This window comes from Lissotriton helveticus, chromosome 8 (genome assembly GCF_964261635.1).
Source record: "Lissotriton helveticus chromosome 8, aLisHel1.1, whole genome shotgun sequence".
Classification (NCBI taxonomy): domain Eukaryota; kingdom Metazoa; phylum Chordata; class Amphibia; order Caudata; family Salamandridae; genus Lissotriton; species Lissotriton helveticus.
This window is the reverse complement of record NC_136069.1, coordinates 66,999,515-67,014,532: the sequence shown is the minus strand read 5'-3', so window position 1 is coordinate 67,014,532 and position 15,018 is coordinate 66,999,515. Positions and strand designations below refer to the sequence as shown.

Sequence of the window (15,018 nt, the reverse complement as noted above, 5' to 3'; positions counted from 1 at the left end):
ATATGAAAGAAAATAGCAAAGAGGGATATGGAAAAATAGGAATGACCAGCAGGATAGAGGATTAATAACAAGGCAGCGCTGGGAGGGGGACTGGGCATGAAGGAAGGAGAAATGCAGGCAGACTGCATATAACTGCATTTAAAACAAGTAGTGGAAAAAAGTTTTTTTTTAAATGATAAAATAAAAGGAGACACGGCCTAGCGGCCGTGAGGGAAAAAAGTTTTTAAAAAACAAGACGGAGGGCATTGCTGTGGGAAGGGGGGAGTAGAAATGAGACACGGCCGCAGCAGGGGTAGTGTGAAGCAGCAGGGGCCTTTGAAGTGAAGCTGCACTTCAAAGGTGTGGGAGGCTGAGGCAGAGCGCACGCTGGGGGAAGCTTGTGGGGCGGAGCGGGAAGAGCTGCTGGGGAACAGATAGCTGGCGATTTGATGCTGTGCACGCGCATTTTAGGTCAATGCGCTTGCGCATTGACCTAAAAGCGCACGGGCACAGCATCAAATCGCCAGCTAGTTAAACCTCTGTTTAAGCCCCTATAGTCTCGCTCCGTGCATTGAGAGGCCGAGACCTCAAATCAAATCAAATCAAAATAAGCTTTATTCGTTATCACAAGGATATCATGAAAGCATACATTACATTAATTAAATTGTAAAAAGGCAAATATAAGCCAAATGAAAGGCACAAAAAACAGGAGATGAAACATATATCGTAAAAACAATGTTTAAAAGGATATGTAAGTAACATGGATAAAATCGCAGATATATATAACCTATGCTATCGAGTTCCTAAATTTTAACAGCAATTTTTAAAAAAATGCAATTGGTGGATATCACATTCCTATCCTCCAACTGTTGCAATCGGTCAAAAGCATCTTTACAAGACCTCAATCCCCAGGTCTTCAGTAATGGCTTCAATAAAGATTTTCTAGGGGCTACGTAATATTTACTAAATAATATAGAATGGATGTTGGATTGGGGTGAGGTGTCATCACATGGACAGGGGGGCAAATTTTGGGACCAGTCATTGCAGGCAGGAAAGGTCACTAACCGAAAGAAGGAGCCCAGTCTAAGTCTGGAAAGGAGCATTCTTGAAAAACAAGGGATATCAGTTAAAAGATATAGTTGTAGCCCCTGGGTCAAAGTAATCCTTTGAAAGTCCAGAATCGATTTCTTAAGTTTTTGAGTAGTCCACCTCTTTGCTTCTAGATGGTCCATTAGAAGCTTTCTCAGGGCTTCCTTGTAATGTGCTCCATGGTTAAAGGATTGGTAAAAAACTCTGGGCGCCCAATTTCACAGCAAACATTTTTAACATATGACATCCATTTTGTATGTTTTGCCCCCTCCAATTTTTGGTTATCCAAAATTATTTCTCGATTCAATGCAGTCTCAGTGGTGGTCCAAATCTTATGCCACAAAAGAAGGGGCTCCGTTTTAATTACGTCTGCAATAAAGGGTAACCCCAACTCAATGTGGATCATATAGATTGATGTTGACTTTGGCACCCCTAATAAGTACCTAAAGAACTGATTTTCCACTATCTGAATGGATGATATAATATCAATCCCCCAGAGGCCAGCCCCGTAAATAGCGGTTGAGACACATTTGCTCTGTAGATGGTAATGAGCTGCTTAACTGGTCTCCCCCCAATTTACTGGCAAAGTCTCGGAGCGCCCCAATAGCTCTAGTGAAAGCAAGTTTCCTTGCTTTAACAGCAGACTGCCAGGTCACCTTTCTATGAAAGTGGATGCCCAAATATGGAAAATGTTCAACTGTATCTATTTTTTGGCCTTCAATAAAAATTGAACATGGTGTTTTCTTTGTTCTCTTACTACAAGCCAAGGAGAACGTCTTACCAATGTTTACTTTCAGGCCCCTTTCATACATAAAGAGTGTAAATTTGGTGACTTCCCTTTGCAGCCCCAATCTTGTTTGAGACAGTATAGCCGCGTCATCGGCATACAACAGGATTGGAACGGCATGACCCCCCACCTTTGGATAATCGCATTCCACGCTCTGCAAATGATCACCAACTGCATTTATGTAGACAGAGAAAAGCAGGGGGGCCAATATGCACCCCTGCCTTACCCCTCTCATAATAGTGAATCTTGGGGAACACTCCCCCCTCTGGCCATACCGCACCCTAGCCCCCGCATCCCTATACAAATTGATGATTAAGTTGAGAATAGATAAATTCATCCCCTGATGCTCAAGAATACTCCATAGCTGTTCATGATCCACGCAGTCGAACGCTGAGCTCAAGTCTATAAATGTTACAAAAAGATTACCCTTTTTTACCTCCACATATTTCGACATTAAAAAGTATAAGTTCAAGCTCTGTTCAACTGTACCCCTACCCGTTCGGAAGCCATATTGAAGTCTGGATAGTATATCCGCCTCCTTTGTCCATTTGTGGATGCGTTTTGAGATGATACGTCCTGCAACCTTCATTAACGAGTCAAGAAGGGAGATAGGCCGGTAGCAAGAAGGTACATGCCTATCTCCCTTCTTGTATATGGGTACCACAATCGCCTCAGCCCAAGTTGGAATCTGGCCATACACATTTGCAGAGTTCAAGGCAGAGGTTAATATTGGGACCCAAAAGTCTATTTCGGCCTTAAAAACGTCCACTGGAATGGCATCTGGGCCAGGTGCCTTCCCAGAAGGGCTCTCTTTTATAGCGAGCATAACTTCCTCACATGAAAAAACAATGCTAGAAGGACCCCTACTCAAGCCCAATGTGGTGCTGTTGGTAAAAGGAGTTGGGCCCACTGAAGAAATATTAGAGGGACTTGGTTTGCTATATAGCTGTTGAAAGTAAGCGGCCCATGTGTCTCCATCAATTGCCAAGTCCAACCTCCTCTCAGGCAATGTGGCCCACGGAAGTGGGGCATTCACAAATTTCCAGAATGCTGAGGAGTCGCGGCTTTCACAAGCTCATAACATAGTCCGCCAAGCTTCCGCCTTCAGAGATTTTTTCCTATTTTTTATGGCAAGGCGGTATCGAGCTCGGGCCTGGCGAATCTCCAGAGGTAACTTTGGAATGGAATGTAGAGCTTTCTTCAAAGATTTTAGAGCTCTGGTGCAATCTTTGTCAAACCACCCTTTAATTGTAATAGGGCCTGTCTTAAACTGGCGGGTAAGTAGCTTTTTTTAACTTTCCTGTATTTTCAAAAAAGCAGTAAGAATTACTTGTGGATGTTCAGTCGGGGTCAAACAAATATGTACCTCCTCCCACCTCTGTTGCAACAGGTTTTTAAGGAGGCTAGCAGGATCAATTTTTTCCCATTTTAGGGTATAACCATTTTTCGCCCCTATTTTAATTGGTTGATCATAGCTTATGAAGGGAATATTGTGACGACTGCTAGAAGGTGGTAACAAAATAGAGAGGGCCAGGGGATAATGGTCGCCATAAAGGCCGAGACCTAAAAAGGCATCTTTAGACCCAGAAAACCTTCAAGAGTACTGCCTCATCACAGGTTTGCCCTGGGTAGCTCAGGTTTTAGACAAGGTAGTGGGAACACCACTAAAACATTACCCAGAAAAACATCTGTGCCTGGGGAAACATTATTCAGGTTGTTGCTCTATGCATATAACTGACATAATACTGTGCCAAAATTAGAGGTGGCTGTAGACGAGGAGAGGCTTTGGGGCACATGTACAACACATTTTGTGTCACAAATTGAGATTCGGCACGTTTGTGACCGCTAAAATGGCTTTTGCAATGTACCAACCCTATTTTGTGAGTCATTAACCTTTTACCGACTTACAAAATAGGGTTTGCTAGTCGCTATTAGGAAGGAGCGTGCCCAGGGCGTCGTAGGGGGATGTACGATTGCGTTGCAACCGACATGCGGTCGCAAAACAATTGCAGTTTGCCACCTACTTGAAGTAGGTGTTATGCCAGTCGTAATCGGGAAGGGATCTTCTGCCCCCTAGTGATTGGCAGAAAAACCATTTTTTAATAGCAGGCAGTGGTTCCATGAACCACAGCTTAGTCTTAAAAAATGAAACCGAAATGTTTCATTTTTCTTTTTGAAACGCATCCTGTTTTCCTTTAAGGAAAATGGGCTGCATTTTAAAAAAAAGTTGCTTTATTTAAAAGCAAACACAGACATGGTGGTCTGCTGTCCCCAGCAGGCCACCATCCCAGTACGATTGCCTATTCCCGATGGAGTGCAAATTGCGACCTGCCTCATGAATATTGATGAGGCAGGTCAATTGCGACCCCTTTTGAATCATTAATGTGTCTGATACACATTAGTACATTTCATTTTGCGAGTCTCTAATTGCGAGTCACAAACAATTGCAATTAGAGACTCGCAAAATGAACTGATCCACATCTGGCCCTTAATTCCTTATCCTCCTAGACCTGTAATCTTGAGTCGGCTTCAGACAGAAGCAGCTGTCTCTGAGGCGCCTTATCATGGTTCTGGTCATTCCTAACCCTGGGCGTAGTTCGCGTAGTAGCGCTACGCGAAGTGCACTTCGCACTACGCGAACTTCACGTAGCACTACGCGAGCTGCGTAGTAGCATGTTCGCACTGTGCAAGATGCGTTTTCAATGATTGCACAGTGCGGACAAGCATCCGGCACTGTGCAAGCATTGAAAACGGCATCTTGCACAGTGCGAGCTGTAGTTTTCTGCTGCTCGAGTAGATTATTACTCGAGCGGCAGCTTTCTCAACGCGAACAGGTAGTTTCTCATTGAGAGCGGTCGCGAGCATGCGCAACCACTCACAATGAGAAACCTGACCTCCTCGCGTTGAGAATCTCGCTGGGATGTCATTTTGCTTGCCCGCGGTCGCGAACATGACGTTCAGGACCGCGAACAAGCAAAAAATGACCGCTGCACTACGCATGTTCGCACTGTGCCACGTGCAGCTCGCGTAGTGCGAAGTTGCGAAAACTTCGCAAACTCCACGAGCGTAGCGTAGTGCTTCGCCCAGGGTTAGTCATTCCTAGTTGACAGATCTCAATATAGAAATGTAGGACCCTAGCAATCATCCACTGGTGGTGGAGTTCCACAGGCATCCCCATTATCATCCCCCTTTTTAAAATATTTATAATGCCTGGGAGCCTGCCATCAATTTATAAAAAGATGTCTAATTTTCTTATTACATGTCACCTGTAATAACAAAATATTGTAGCTTCCCAACTTTAACAATTCCATGTAATAGAAGTGTGACATCGCAATGTCTTCTGCCAGACAGTGTGAAAGGCAGGTCATGGCTAAGAATTACAACCACTTTTAACACTGTGCAAACAAGAACTAGATTTCAGTACTTCTGAACTATTTTCCTTAAAAGAACAGAACCAGTTATGGCCGCATGTTTATTGTTTGCACTGCTACAGTTCATGACACGAAAGCAAGAATCGCTGTCATGTTTCTACACATGAACTATGAGTCTGTTTTACATGGACTTACAGGACTCTGGATTTAGCAGACCAGACTTTCGGCACTTTACAGAGTACTTGTATCTCCCCACTTCAGTACAGGCCTCAGCAGGCAAGCACGTTTTGGCTCCTTGTCAGGCCTCACAGGCCATGTGCACCACTTGTAATCCCAGGGGCACCACTGCATGGGATACTTCTCTGCTACAGTCCTCTGGGTGGGACCAGGAGCAGTCCGCAGGTGGATCTGATTTCCTGCCGCTGTCATAAGTATAGATGCCAGAAGTCCACCATGACCCCCTTCCTGCTCCTTTGTTATTTTTTCCCAGTGCCTTCCCTGTTCCCCTTCCCCTGCATCCCTTAGCTGTGTTGGATTCTTCATATTCCTCGTGCTATTGCCTCAAGGACTGATTTGCTCCATCTCTATGTGGCCTTCTTCTACAGGCTCTCAGAGTTGGGGAAGATTCACAGTGCTCCTCGGCTTCTTACCGGCATTCATCTTGCAGTATCTGGGAAGCCCCAGACTGAAGTATTCTATATGGGAGCTCAAAGTATTCTATATGGAAGATCAAAGTATTCTATATGGAAGATCAAAGTATTCTATATGGAAGCTCAAAGTAATCTATATGGGAGCTCAAAGTATTCTATATGGGAGCTCAAAGTATTCTATATGGGAGCTCAAAGTATTCTATATATTTAAGATCAAAGTATTCTATATGGGAGATCAAAGTATTCTATATGGGAGATCAAAGTATTCTATATGGAAGCTCAAAGTATTCTATATGGAAGATCAAAGTATTCTATATGGAAAATCAAAGTATTCTATATGGAAGCTCAAAGTATTCTATATGGGAGCTCAAAGTATTCTATATGGGAGATAAACGTACTCTATATGGAAGCTCAAAGTATTCTATATGGGAGCTCAAAGTATTCTATATGGGAGCTCAAAGTATTCTATATGGAAGATCAAAGTATTCTATGTGGAAGCTCAAAGTATTCTATATGGGAGCTCAAAGTATTCTATATGGAAGATCAAAGTATTCTATGTGGAAGCTCAAAGTATTCTATATGGGAGCTCAAAGTATTCTATATGGGAGATCAAAGTATTCTATATGGAAGCTCAAAGTATTCTATATGGGAGCTCAAAGTATTCTATATGGGAGATCAAAGTATTCTATATGGAAGCTCAAAGTATTCTATATGGGAGCTCAAAGTATTCTATTAGGGAGATCAAAGTATTCTATATGGGAGCTTGAAATATTCTATATGGGAGATCAAAGTATTCTATATGGAAGCTCAAAGTATTCTATATGGAAGCTCAAAGTATTCTATATGGGAGCTCAAAGTATTCTATTAGGGAGATCAAAGTATTCTATATGGGAGCTTGAAATATTCTATATGGGAGATCAAAGTATTCTATATGGAAGCTCAAAGTATTCTATATGGGAGCTTGAAGTATTCTATATGGGAGATCAAAGTATTCTATATGGAAGCTCAAAGTATTCTATATGGGAGCTCGAAGTATTCTATATGGGAGATCAAAGTATTCTATATGGGAGCTCGAAGGTGTTAGCTTTCCCTAACGGCTCTCGTCTGTCCTTTCATTAGGATTTCTCTCTCTCTCTCTCTCCCTCGTTCTCTCTCTCTCTCTCTCTCTCTCTCTCTCTCTCTCTCTCTTTCTCTCTCTCGCTCACTATTATTGAGAAAACGGGGAAATTAGCATTGGAATCCTAGACTTCGTATCTTATAACCACATAAGATCTTCACAGATTATAAGGCTAAAACTTAAAATGATTTTGATGTTAATCTCATCCAGAATTTAGCATATAATTTCTAAAATACATGACGTTTTGGAGATGTTTGGCTGGAAAGAAATAGGTCCTCATAAAGAAACAACATCCAGTAATTTAAGACCAGTTTATGAAGTCAGAAAGTCTCAAACTGTACCGAGTGTATCAGCAATCCCTAGTACCGGATGAATTCATCCATGAAGAAAATGACTTGCCCACAAGCACTTCTTACTGATGGGACTAAAGTAGCCCTTATCCTTTCAAATTTAACAAGATGAGCATTAACTGGGGCCACTCCTCTAATTAAATACAATTCCCCAAAGCTATTTAAATTACAACAGTACTTGGATCATTTTTTGCAAATGTGCAATAGAGACAGACAACTCATTTGGGATTGCTTGCTCTGTGCCAGGGACATTGTGTGTCATTACTTTTAGCAACTCCATCCAGAAGTAAAATGTACAGATGAGTCTGCAGATGCAGACTTTACTAATTGTCTCCACAAGCAGATAAAGCATGCTTTAACTTTGGTGGTGAATCATCCTTCCTCTTGTGATGCCTTACTTGATTTGTTCATCCAGGTAGTGGTACAACACCATTCTAGACTAACAGAAAGAAGGTAGGGTTGAACATTCACTCCCACATACGCGGCCAAGAGCCCTCCAATAGGGAACTCCTGAGAAGAACCTATGCAGATTGGTAATATAGAAAAAGAAGAGAGTGACACTTTGTACACAACTACCCTGTGTTACAGAGAAACAGGATTAATTACCCATGACTTGCAAACCCGGGGTGAGCTTACATTCCTCTCCAGGGTTTGCCGCGAACACAGCTTATTTTCGTGTGAAGGTTATTCTCATAACATCTCAAGAACCAGTACAAACAATGTAACAATAAACTTTGGCCCCTTGGGATGCTTTATCCATTATTTCTTCTGTAAAAAGAAAATAATAGCCATCTTTAGAAATAGATGGTGAGGCACTCTCTTCAGGAAATGTATAATGGGATATTCTGCCCCTACACGTTGCTATGGAAATCTTAAAATATAAATGATATTGGTTATTTTCCTGTACTCTTTGGTACCACATAGTTACAAACTCACAATCCCTTTATAAGCTAAGAAAGATAAATTGCCTTCGGCACTGACTAAGCAACCTCTAACTTATTTTGATACTCAACCAACACTCGAAGAGTGTCATACTTCACACATATAGGGAAATTCATGATATGTTTAATAAAAAAAGGCTGCTAATGCATATCACCCAATTACAACTAGATTGTGCAATGCATTTGAAACCTACTAAAATATTTTTCATCGACGTATATACCTTCTCACATAAAAAGAAGTCTTAAACACGTATTGGAAGAGAACTTGGCAAAGGGATTCATCTGGAATTCTTTATCTCCGACAGGAGCACTTCATTTTTCATTCTCAAGCCTCATGGTGGTTAGCGCCTTTGCGAATATTACAGAGATATAAATGTAACCACACTCAGAAACAGACTTCTCCCCCCCACCATTTTGTTACTATTAGATCAGATTAAGAACAACAATATTTTCGTCCGAGAGGAGCATATAATCTTGTGAGAATACAAGAGAGAGGTGAGTGGAAGACTGTTTTCAACTCACAAATACAGCTACTATGAATTCCTAGTGATGATGCTAATCAGCTTATGCAGCACACCAGCTGCCCTTCAGAATTTTATCAATCGTGTTTTCAGAACAATTTTGTAGTCGTTTACGTAGTTGACATCATGGTATTTTCAGGTGCACTGGAACAGTATAGGAGATACATGAGAGAAGTCCTAGTCAGACTACTGCAACTCTCCTTGTATGCCAACTCTAGCAAATGTATCTTTGAAGTTCCATGGCTACCCTTCATGGGTTCAGTTGAGTCAAATGGATTCAAGCAAGTAAAAGCTGTTTAGGATCCAAATGTTTCTTGTATTTGCCTGTTTTTATAGTCCATTTATTATCAACTTGTCACTGATGATGAAACCCATAATTGAATTAACCAAGAAAGATTATTTATTTGTTTGGGGTCCTGGCCAAGAATAGGCCTTCAGGATCCTTAAGTAGGCTTTTACAACAGCTCCAATTCTATTACGCCCACTTTGCCATCAGCCCTTCTTTGTAGAAACATATGCTTTGTCCTTTGCACTTGATGCCATCCTTTTATAGAAACGTCCTGAAATTGGGCACATACATCCTGTAGCTTACTGCTCAAGGTCCTTAACAGCTCAAGAAATGAACTATAGCACATACAACTGTGAACTGTAAGCTATCAAGGATGTATTTTTCTATAGGCACCATTACATAAAGGGTTCTACATTCTCCATTGCAGTTTGGATAGGCCAAACTGCATTGGGCTTGAGCTTTTTAAAATCAGTTGAATGCTTTAATGCTAGGCATATATGGTCCTAATTTTTTCATGTTTCCATTACCATATGAAATATAGACTAGGGAGCAAGGTAGTAAAGGGAGATGCCTTATCCTGGCAGCGAAACAAAAGGAAAAGTGTCCAGAATTAGAGCCTTACAGTTGTCGAATGGAGTCTCAAATTGCCACATTTTATTTCTCTGGGTGGATAGCCTACAGGAACAGAGTTAGCATAAGTCTTTTTGAAGGATATATTCAGATTGCATGTACTCCCTGAGGTTATTGTTACTGATAGAGGAACTAAATGTATTTCTAATTCTGGGACACCTTTTTAAACTGTCTGGGGAGTGTTAATTTCATGTCAACATCATTACTAACTTAGCATTATTTGGCTTAAAATCCATAAAAGACAGACACACTGTATACAGAAATAAAACATCAGTACAACTCGCCATAAAAACACAAAAGGCACAATATGACATAGTTCTGATATAAAAACAGTCTACAGGAATACTATAAAGTGTCATGTGCATTGGACAAAGATGAATATCGGGGGATTTCAGAGTTCTAATATAAAAACAGATTTAAAACATCATAAATTATCATGTGCACAAGCAATAAGAAGTTTCCAGATAGCCAGGACATGAATGCTCACACAGTGGCAGCAATTCTAAGTGGCACATGATCATTACTTAGCAGGGCAGCGTGCTTATGCTTAAGAGCTTGCTGAATGTAACCAACAATAAACAAACACACTTGGAATGGGAAAAGTGCTGAATCTCAACCTGGTTAACAAAATCCACTGGTAGTTATTACCAATCCAAATGAGATAAGGTTCAATGGTAAGACCGGAATTTAGAGGACTGTACAAACAGACCTAACTTTTTTCTGATTCAATATGAGCTCTGGTACGCCTGGTCCACTTCCAGAAATTTTCTTTGATGGGTGGCAGAAGAGAGGGCCTCAGGACTATTATAAAGATCAGGGAAGCCCAAAGTATTACTCATATCTCATATCAGATAGTAACCATCCTGTTACGGATGGTCAGACAGAGAGACTGATCCAAACAACCACACAATGCTTTCGTTGTTCTATTTCTGGCCATCAAGAAGATTGGGTGACTCCGATTCCTTTAGCAGAATTCACCTGTTACAAAACTTGTCATTATGCAGGGTATATCACTTTACGCTGCACTTATGGCTTCCACCCAAAGGTGTTCCCTAACTACTTGATTCAGTAGAGGTGTCTTCAGTACAATCCTTCTTATAAGACACATCAGAGGTTGAGAAGACTGCTGTTTCTAATCTCTTGCCTGTCAAAACAACATACAAGAAATTTGCTGTCATAGAAACCCTGCTCCCCAGTACTCCGTGGGTGATATGTAGTTCTCTTGCCAACTTAGTCATTCCTGATGTACATCCCAAATTTTCGCCACATTTTGTTGCTTCTTTTCCTATTCTAGGGCAGGATGGAATGTCAGCATTTAAACTTGATTTCCCTGATAACTGGAAAATACTATTGTTCCATGTTTCCAAAGTAAAACTGGCTAAGGGGTCATTAAGACCCACCAGTTGTAACAGTCTAGTGTCATCCTGAATTTTAAGTAGAAGCCATCTGAGACTTCAGATGCAGATGGAGATTGTTGCAATACCTTATTCACTTCAAGAGCTATGATGCATCGGGTAGATTAAGGGAATGAGCCTGCTATGTTATTGCCCAATTACAAAGTACTGTATACGGTTCTGATAAAAGGTTGCTCTTAAATCGAGTAGGGGGATAGTTGCCACTCACGTAGGGAGTGATGTGGGATTCTATCAGGAATCACAGGAAGAAACCCTTGAGAAAAGCAGAGAAAGACACCTTGGGTCCGATTCACAAAATGAACTTAAAACTCAATCCTAAACTTACTACTATTTTGATATTCACAGAACGCACTTACTACTTTTGGCATTCACAGAATGAAATGTACTACTTTTGGTATTCACAGAAGTTAGGTTTTTGTCTTAAGTTTGTCTTAAGACAAACTTAAGACAGACTTAAGACAGACTTAAGACAACATCCTAACTTAAGTCTGTCTTACGTCTGTCTTAAGACAAACTTAAGACAAAATCCTAACTTCTGTGAATACTAAAAGTAGTAAGGTCATTCTGTGGATGCCAAAAGTAGTAAGTGCATTCTGTGAATACCAAAATAGTAGTAAGTTTAGGATTGAGTCTTAAGTTCATTCTGTGAATCGGGCCCCTTGATCTTCTGGGTTTCACAATATAGCAGGGGAAAAACATGTAGGAAACAAAGAGAGTGGAGACTATGTAGGGAAGGACAGTGGTCGATAGGGCACAAGAAGATTAGTTGCAAATTCCAGTTTGGATTAACCAAGGCACCTGTCAGAGCAAGCCTCACAATGAATGCAGGTCCTTCCAGGGGAACTTAAGAAGCAGTAATACAGGTCGTCTGTCAGTTGCCTCACAACTGCCTAGTTGTATGGTTTCTCGACTGATTGTTCATCTGCTGTGTTCCCCTTCCTACACCTTAGTTGTATTTCACCATTCCATACCTGTTTCCTGGCCTTTCTGCACATCCAGGGCCATATTATCAAGAAAGGGCGATACATTATTGCCGCTTTTATCGGCAGGAAACTGCCGCTAAAGCGGTGATAATGGGCTTGATAATATGCCCTTGTGAATTCCGTTAGCAGCCCTGGGCTGCTATGGGAATTCACAAGGGCATGTTATCAAGCCCATTATCGCCGCTGTAGTGGCAGTTTCCTGCCGATAAAAGCGTCGATAATGTATCGCCCTTTCTTGATAATATGGCCCCCAGTGTGTTGGTGTTTACCCATACCCCTTGGCTGTGTTGGATTCTTTGCATTGCCCATACTTTTGCCTGAGAGGCCTATTGATGTACCTTTCATGCAGCACAGAAAGCCACAATAATATGACGCATTCCTATCTTTTCCTTGTGCTGGTGCCCTATTGGCTGCCCAGCGCAGACGAAGGGTGGCTGCATTGTAAACACGATTATTTTTGTACGGCAACGGACACCTTCCTGCACAAAAGCAATCCTAAGAGGCATTGTCTTCTTTCCATATGTGTTGCAGAATGTCTGCACCTGGGTTCAGGTGCAGGTTGCAGGTCCAGTCCGTCTCACCCAGGCAAGAGGGCAGCAGGTCAGCACAGCAGGCAACAGTCCTTTAGAGCCGCACGGTAGCAGTCCTTTCAGCAGCACAGCAGTCTTTCTTCCTGGCAGAGTTTCCACAGGTCCAGAAGTGTACTGAAGAGTTGATGTCTTGTACCCAGTTCAGCTTTTGAAGCAGGAGAAGCTGCTAGAGGTATCCCATTGAAGTGCACAGGTGTCCTTCCTTCCCGGCCCTGGCTCCAGGGCCGGGAGTGTGCAGCCCTTAGTGTGGCAGTACAAAGCCTATTCAAATGTAAGTAGGGCTGTGCCCAGTGACTCCCTCCCATCAACCAAGTTATGGCCCTTCCAGCCAGATCTAAACGTTCTATTGTGTGTGGCTGTCTAGAATTAATATATATAGCCTACTGTCAAATACACCTAGTCATGTGACCCAGAGTCAGGCTGCAGGTGCCAAAAGGCTAAGGCAAGAAAACGTCAACTTTCTAAAAGTGTCATTTTCAAAATTGTAATTTAAAATCCAAATGTATCATAAGAAAGGATCTTTCATTACAATTCCAAAGCTCTCAACATGAACTGGTTACCTGTTCCACTTTCGAAGTTACAGCTTATTTATTGTAATAAGGTAGCTCCTATGTAATCCTATGGGAGAGGTAGGCCTTTGAGTAGCAAAATACTATAGGGACATAAAAAACCTAAAAGTATATGCTCTCATTTTTAAATACACTACATCATGCCCTCTGGGCTGTCCAGAGCCTACCCTACCGGTGGCATATATGTATTAAAAAGGAAGGTTTGAGGGTAGCAAAAGGATTGTTTTGCCAGGTCGAAATGGCAGTTGAAAACTACACACACAGGCTGCTGTGGCAGGCATGAGATATGCTTAAAGCGCCACTTCAGTGGGTGGCATAATCAGTGCTACAGGTCTAACAGTGCTTTATATTTCTCAAAGGCTTTATTTGTTACAGTGCACATTTAATCTGCTGGATGAACGATTCATTTTGCTGCTGTGAGTCCAATTAGTATTGTTAAAATATTGTCAAAGTCTGTGCTCTTTCTAGAAAGTCTTGTGAATATTCCAGCTACCATATATAGAACTATTGTGGCTTTCCTGATTTTTGGGCCAATGTGACTTAGATAATAAACAATAACTGAATTTCTCTTTTGGCCATGTAGGATATTTGGTATCATAGGCTGTCTATCTGAGTTATCACCACAGATGCTAGTATAGACTTCAATAAGATATTCAAAAGTCATATATTTTGCAGTTGGTGCCCGTGAATCACATGTGTTCCTATGCAAGGTCAAGCACACAAAATCTTTCTAAAAGATTGATTTTAAAGTAGTGCATGATTTATCTAAAACTTAGAAAGAAATAAGTAAATAATTAGGGATTAGCCAGTCTCACGAATAAGCATTGTACATTCCTAATCATTTTTCAAGTTACTGTTAATTAATGACGGAAGTAGCAGAATTTAATAGTTCAGACTAAACATTGATGCAGATAAGTTGCGCCACGTCGCAAGGATGTCTGCGCTGACGTAAGGCAGCACATTGGGCGCCAGTGCAAGGAGAGGACTGGAATGCACCATATAATGTGAAACATGATGCATTTTGCTCGCGCCCTTTTGCACAGCGCAGCAAGGTGTCGTGCTGCATTGCGTTGCGTGAAAGTTTGATAAATCTGGTCCTTAGTCTACAGAGGCGAATGCAATCTTTTCATGGAACCAGAATGGGCTTATGGTGCACGTTTGACACTCTTAATTCATTTCTTTGTTTGAGACGTTGCCTACTGTTTAAACGTGGCAGATTAATTCATTGAGCCAAGTATATACTTTTAGTGGGACGGGACAGTAGGAAGAAATTCGGCATTTATTTCGGCATTTTATTCCACATTATGGTATAATGATTATGTTATGATCTTAGCCGTTGTAGCTCAGACCGTCTGGCCTTTTCGTTCAGTTTTGCCTGGAGATCAATGCAGACGGGATCTTATTTCGTTCATTCGTCACATCTTGGGCTGGGTGTTGATGGTCACGTTGATGAACAGTGTTACTAGTATGCAGAGCACCAGTCGGCAATTCGGCAGATCGAGGACTGCGCATGTCTTGTGTCTGGTGTAATCGTTGTAGTGTGTTTGTCTATGTACAATGTCCCTGTGTCGCTTTGGCTTGTCTAGATAGAAGGGTCACCTGGAGATGTGTGTTGCTCACAAGTGAGCTAGCTTGCTTACCTTTGAAGTGTTGAGTGCACTTATTGTGTGTAGGGATGTATTAAACTTGAGTCGCAGCACTGATTCAGTAATGGCCCATTCTGTTACCATAGATGTA

At 41.6% G+C, this 15,018-nt stretch overlaps 1 protein-coding gene across 1 annotated transcript in view; it reads left to right on the top strand.

The window, feature by feature from the left end:
- The window catches only part of STXBP5L (syntaxin binding protein 5L), a 1,741,945-nt gene that overhangs the window by 1,703,777 nt on the left and 23,150 nt on the right, over window positions 1-15,018 (top strand). The window lies entirely within an intron of this gene.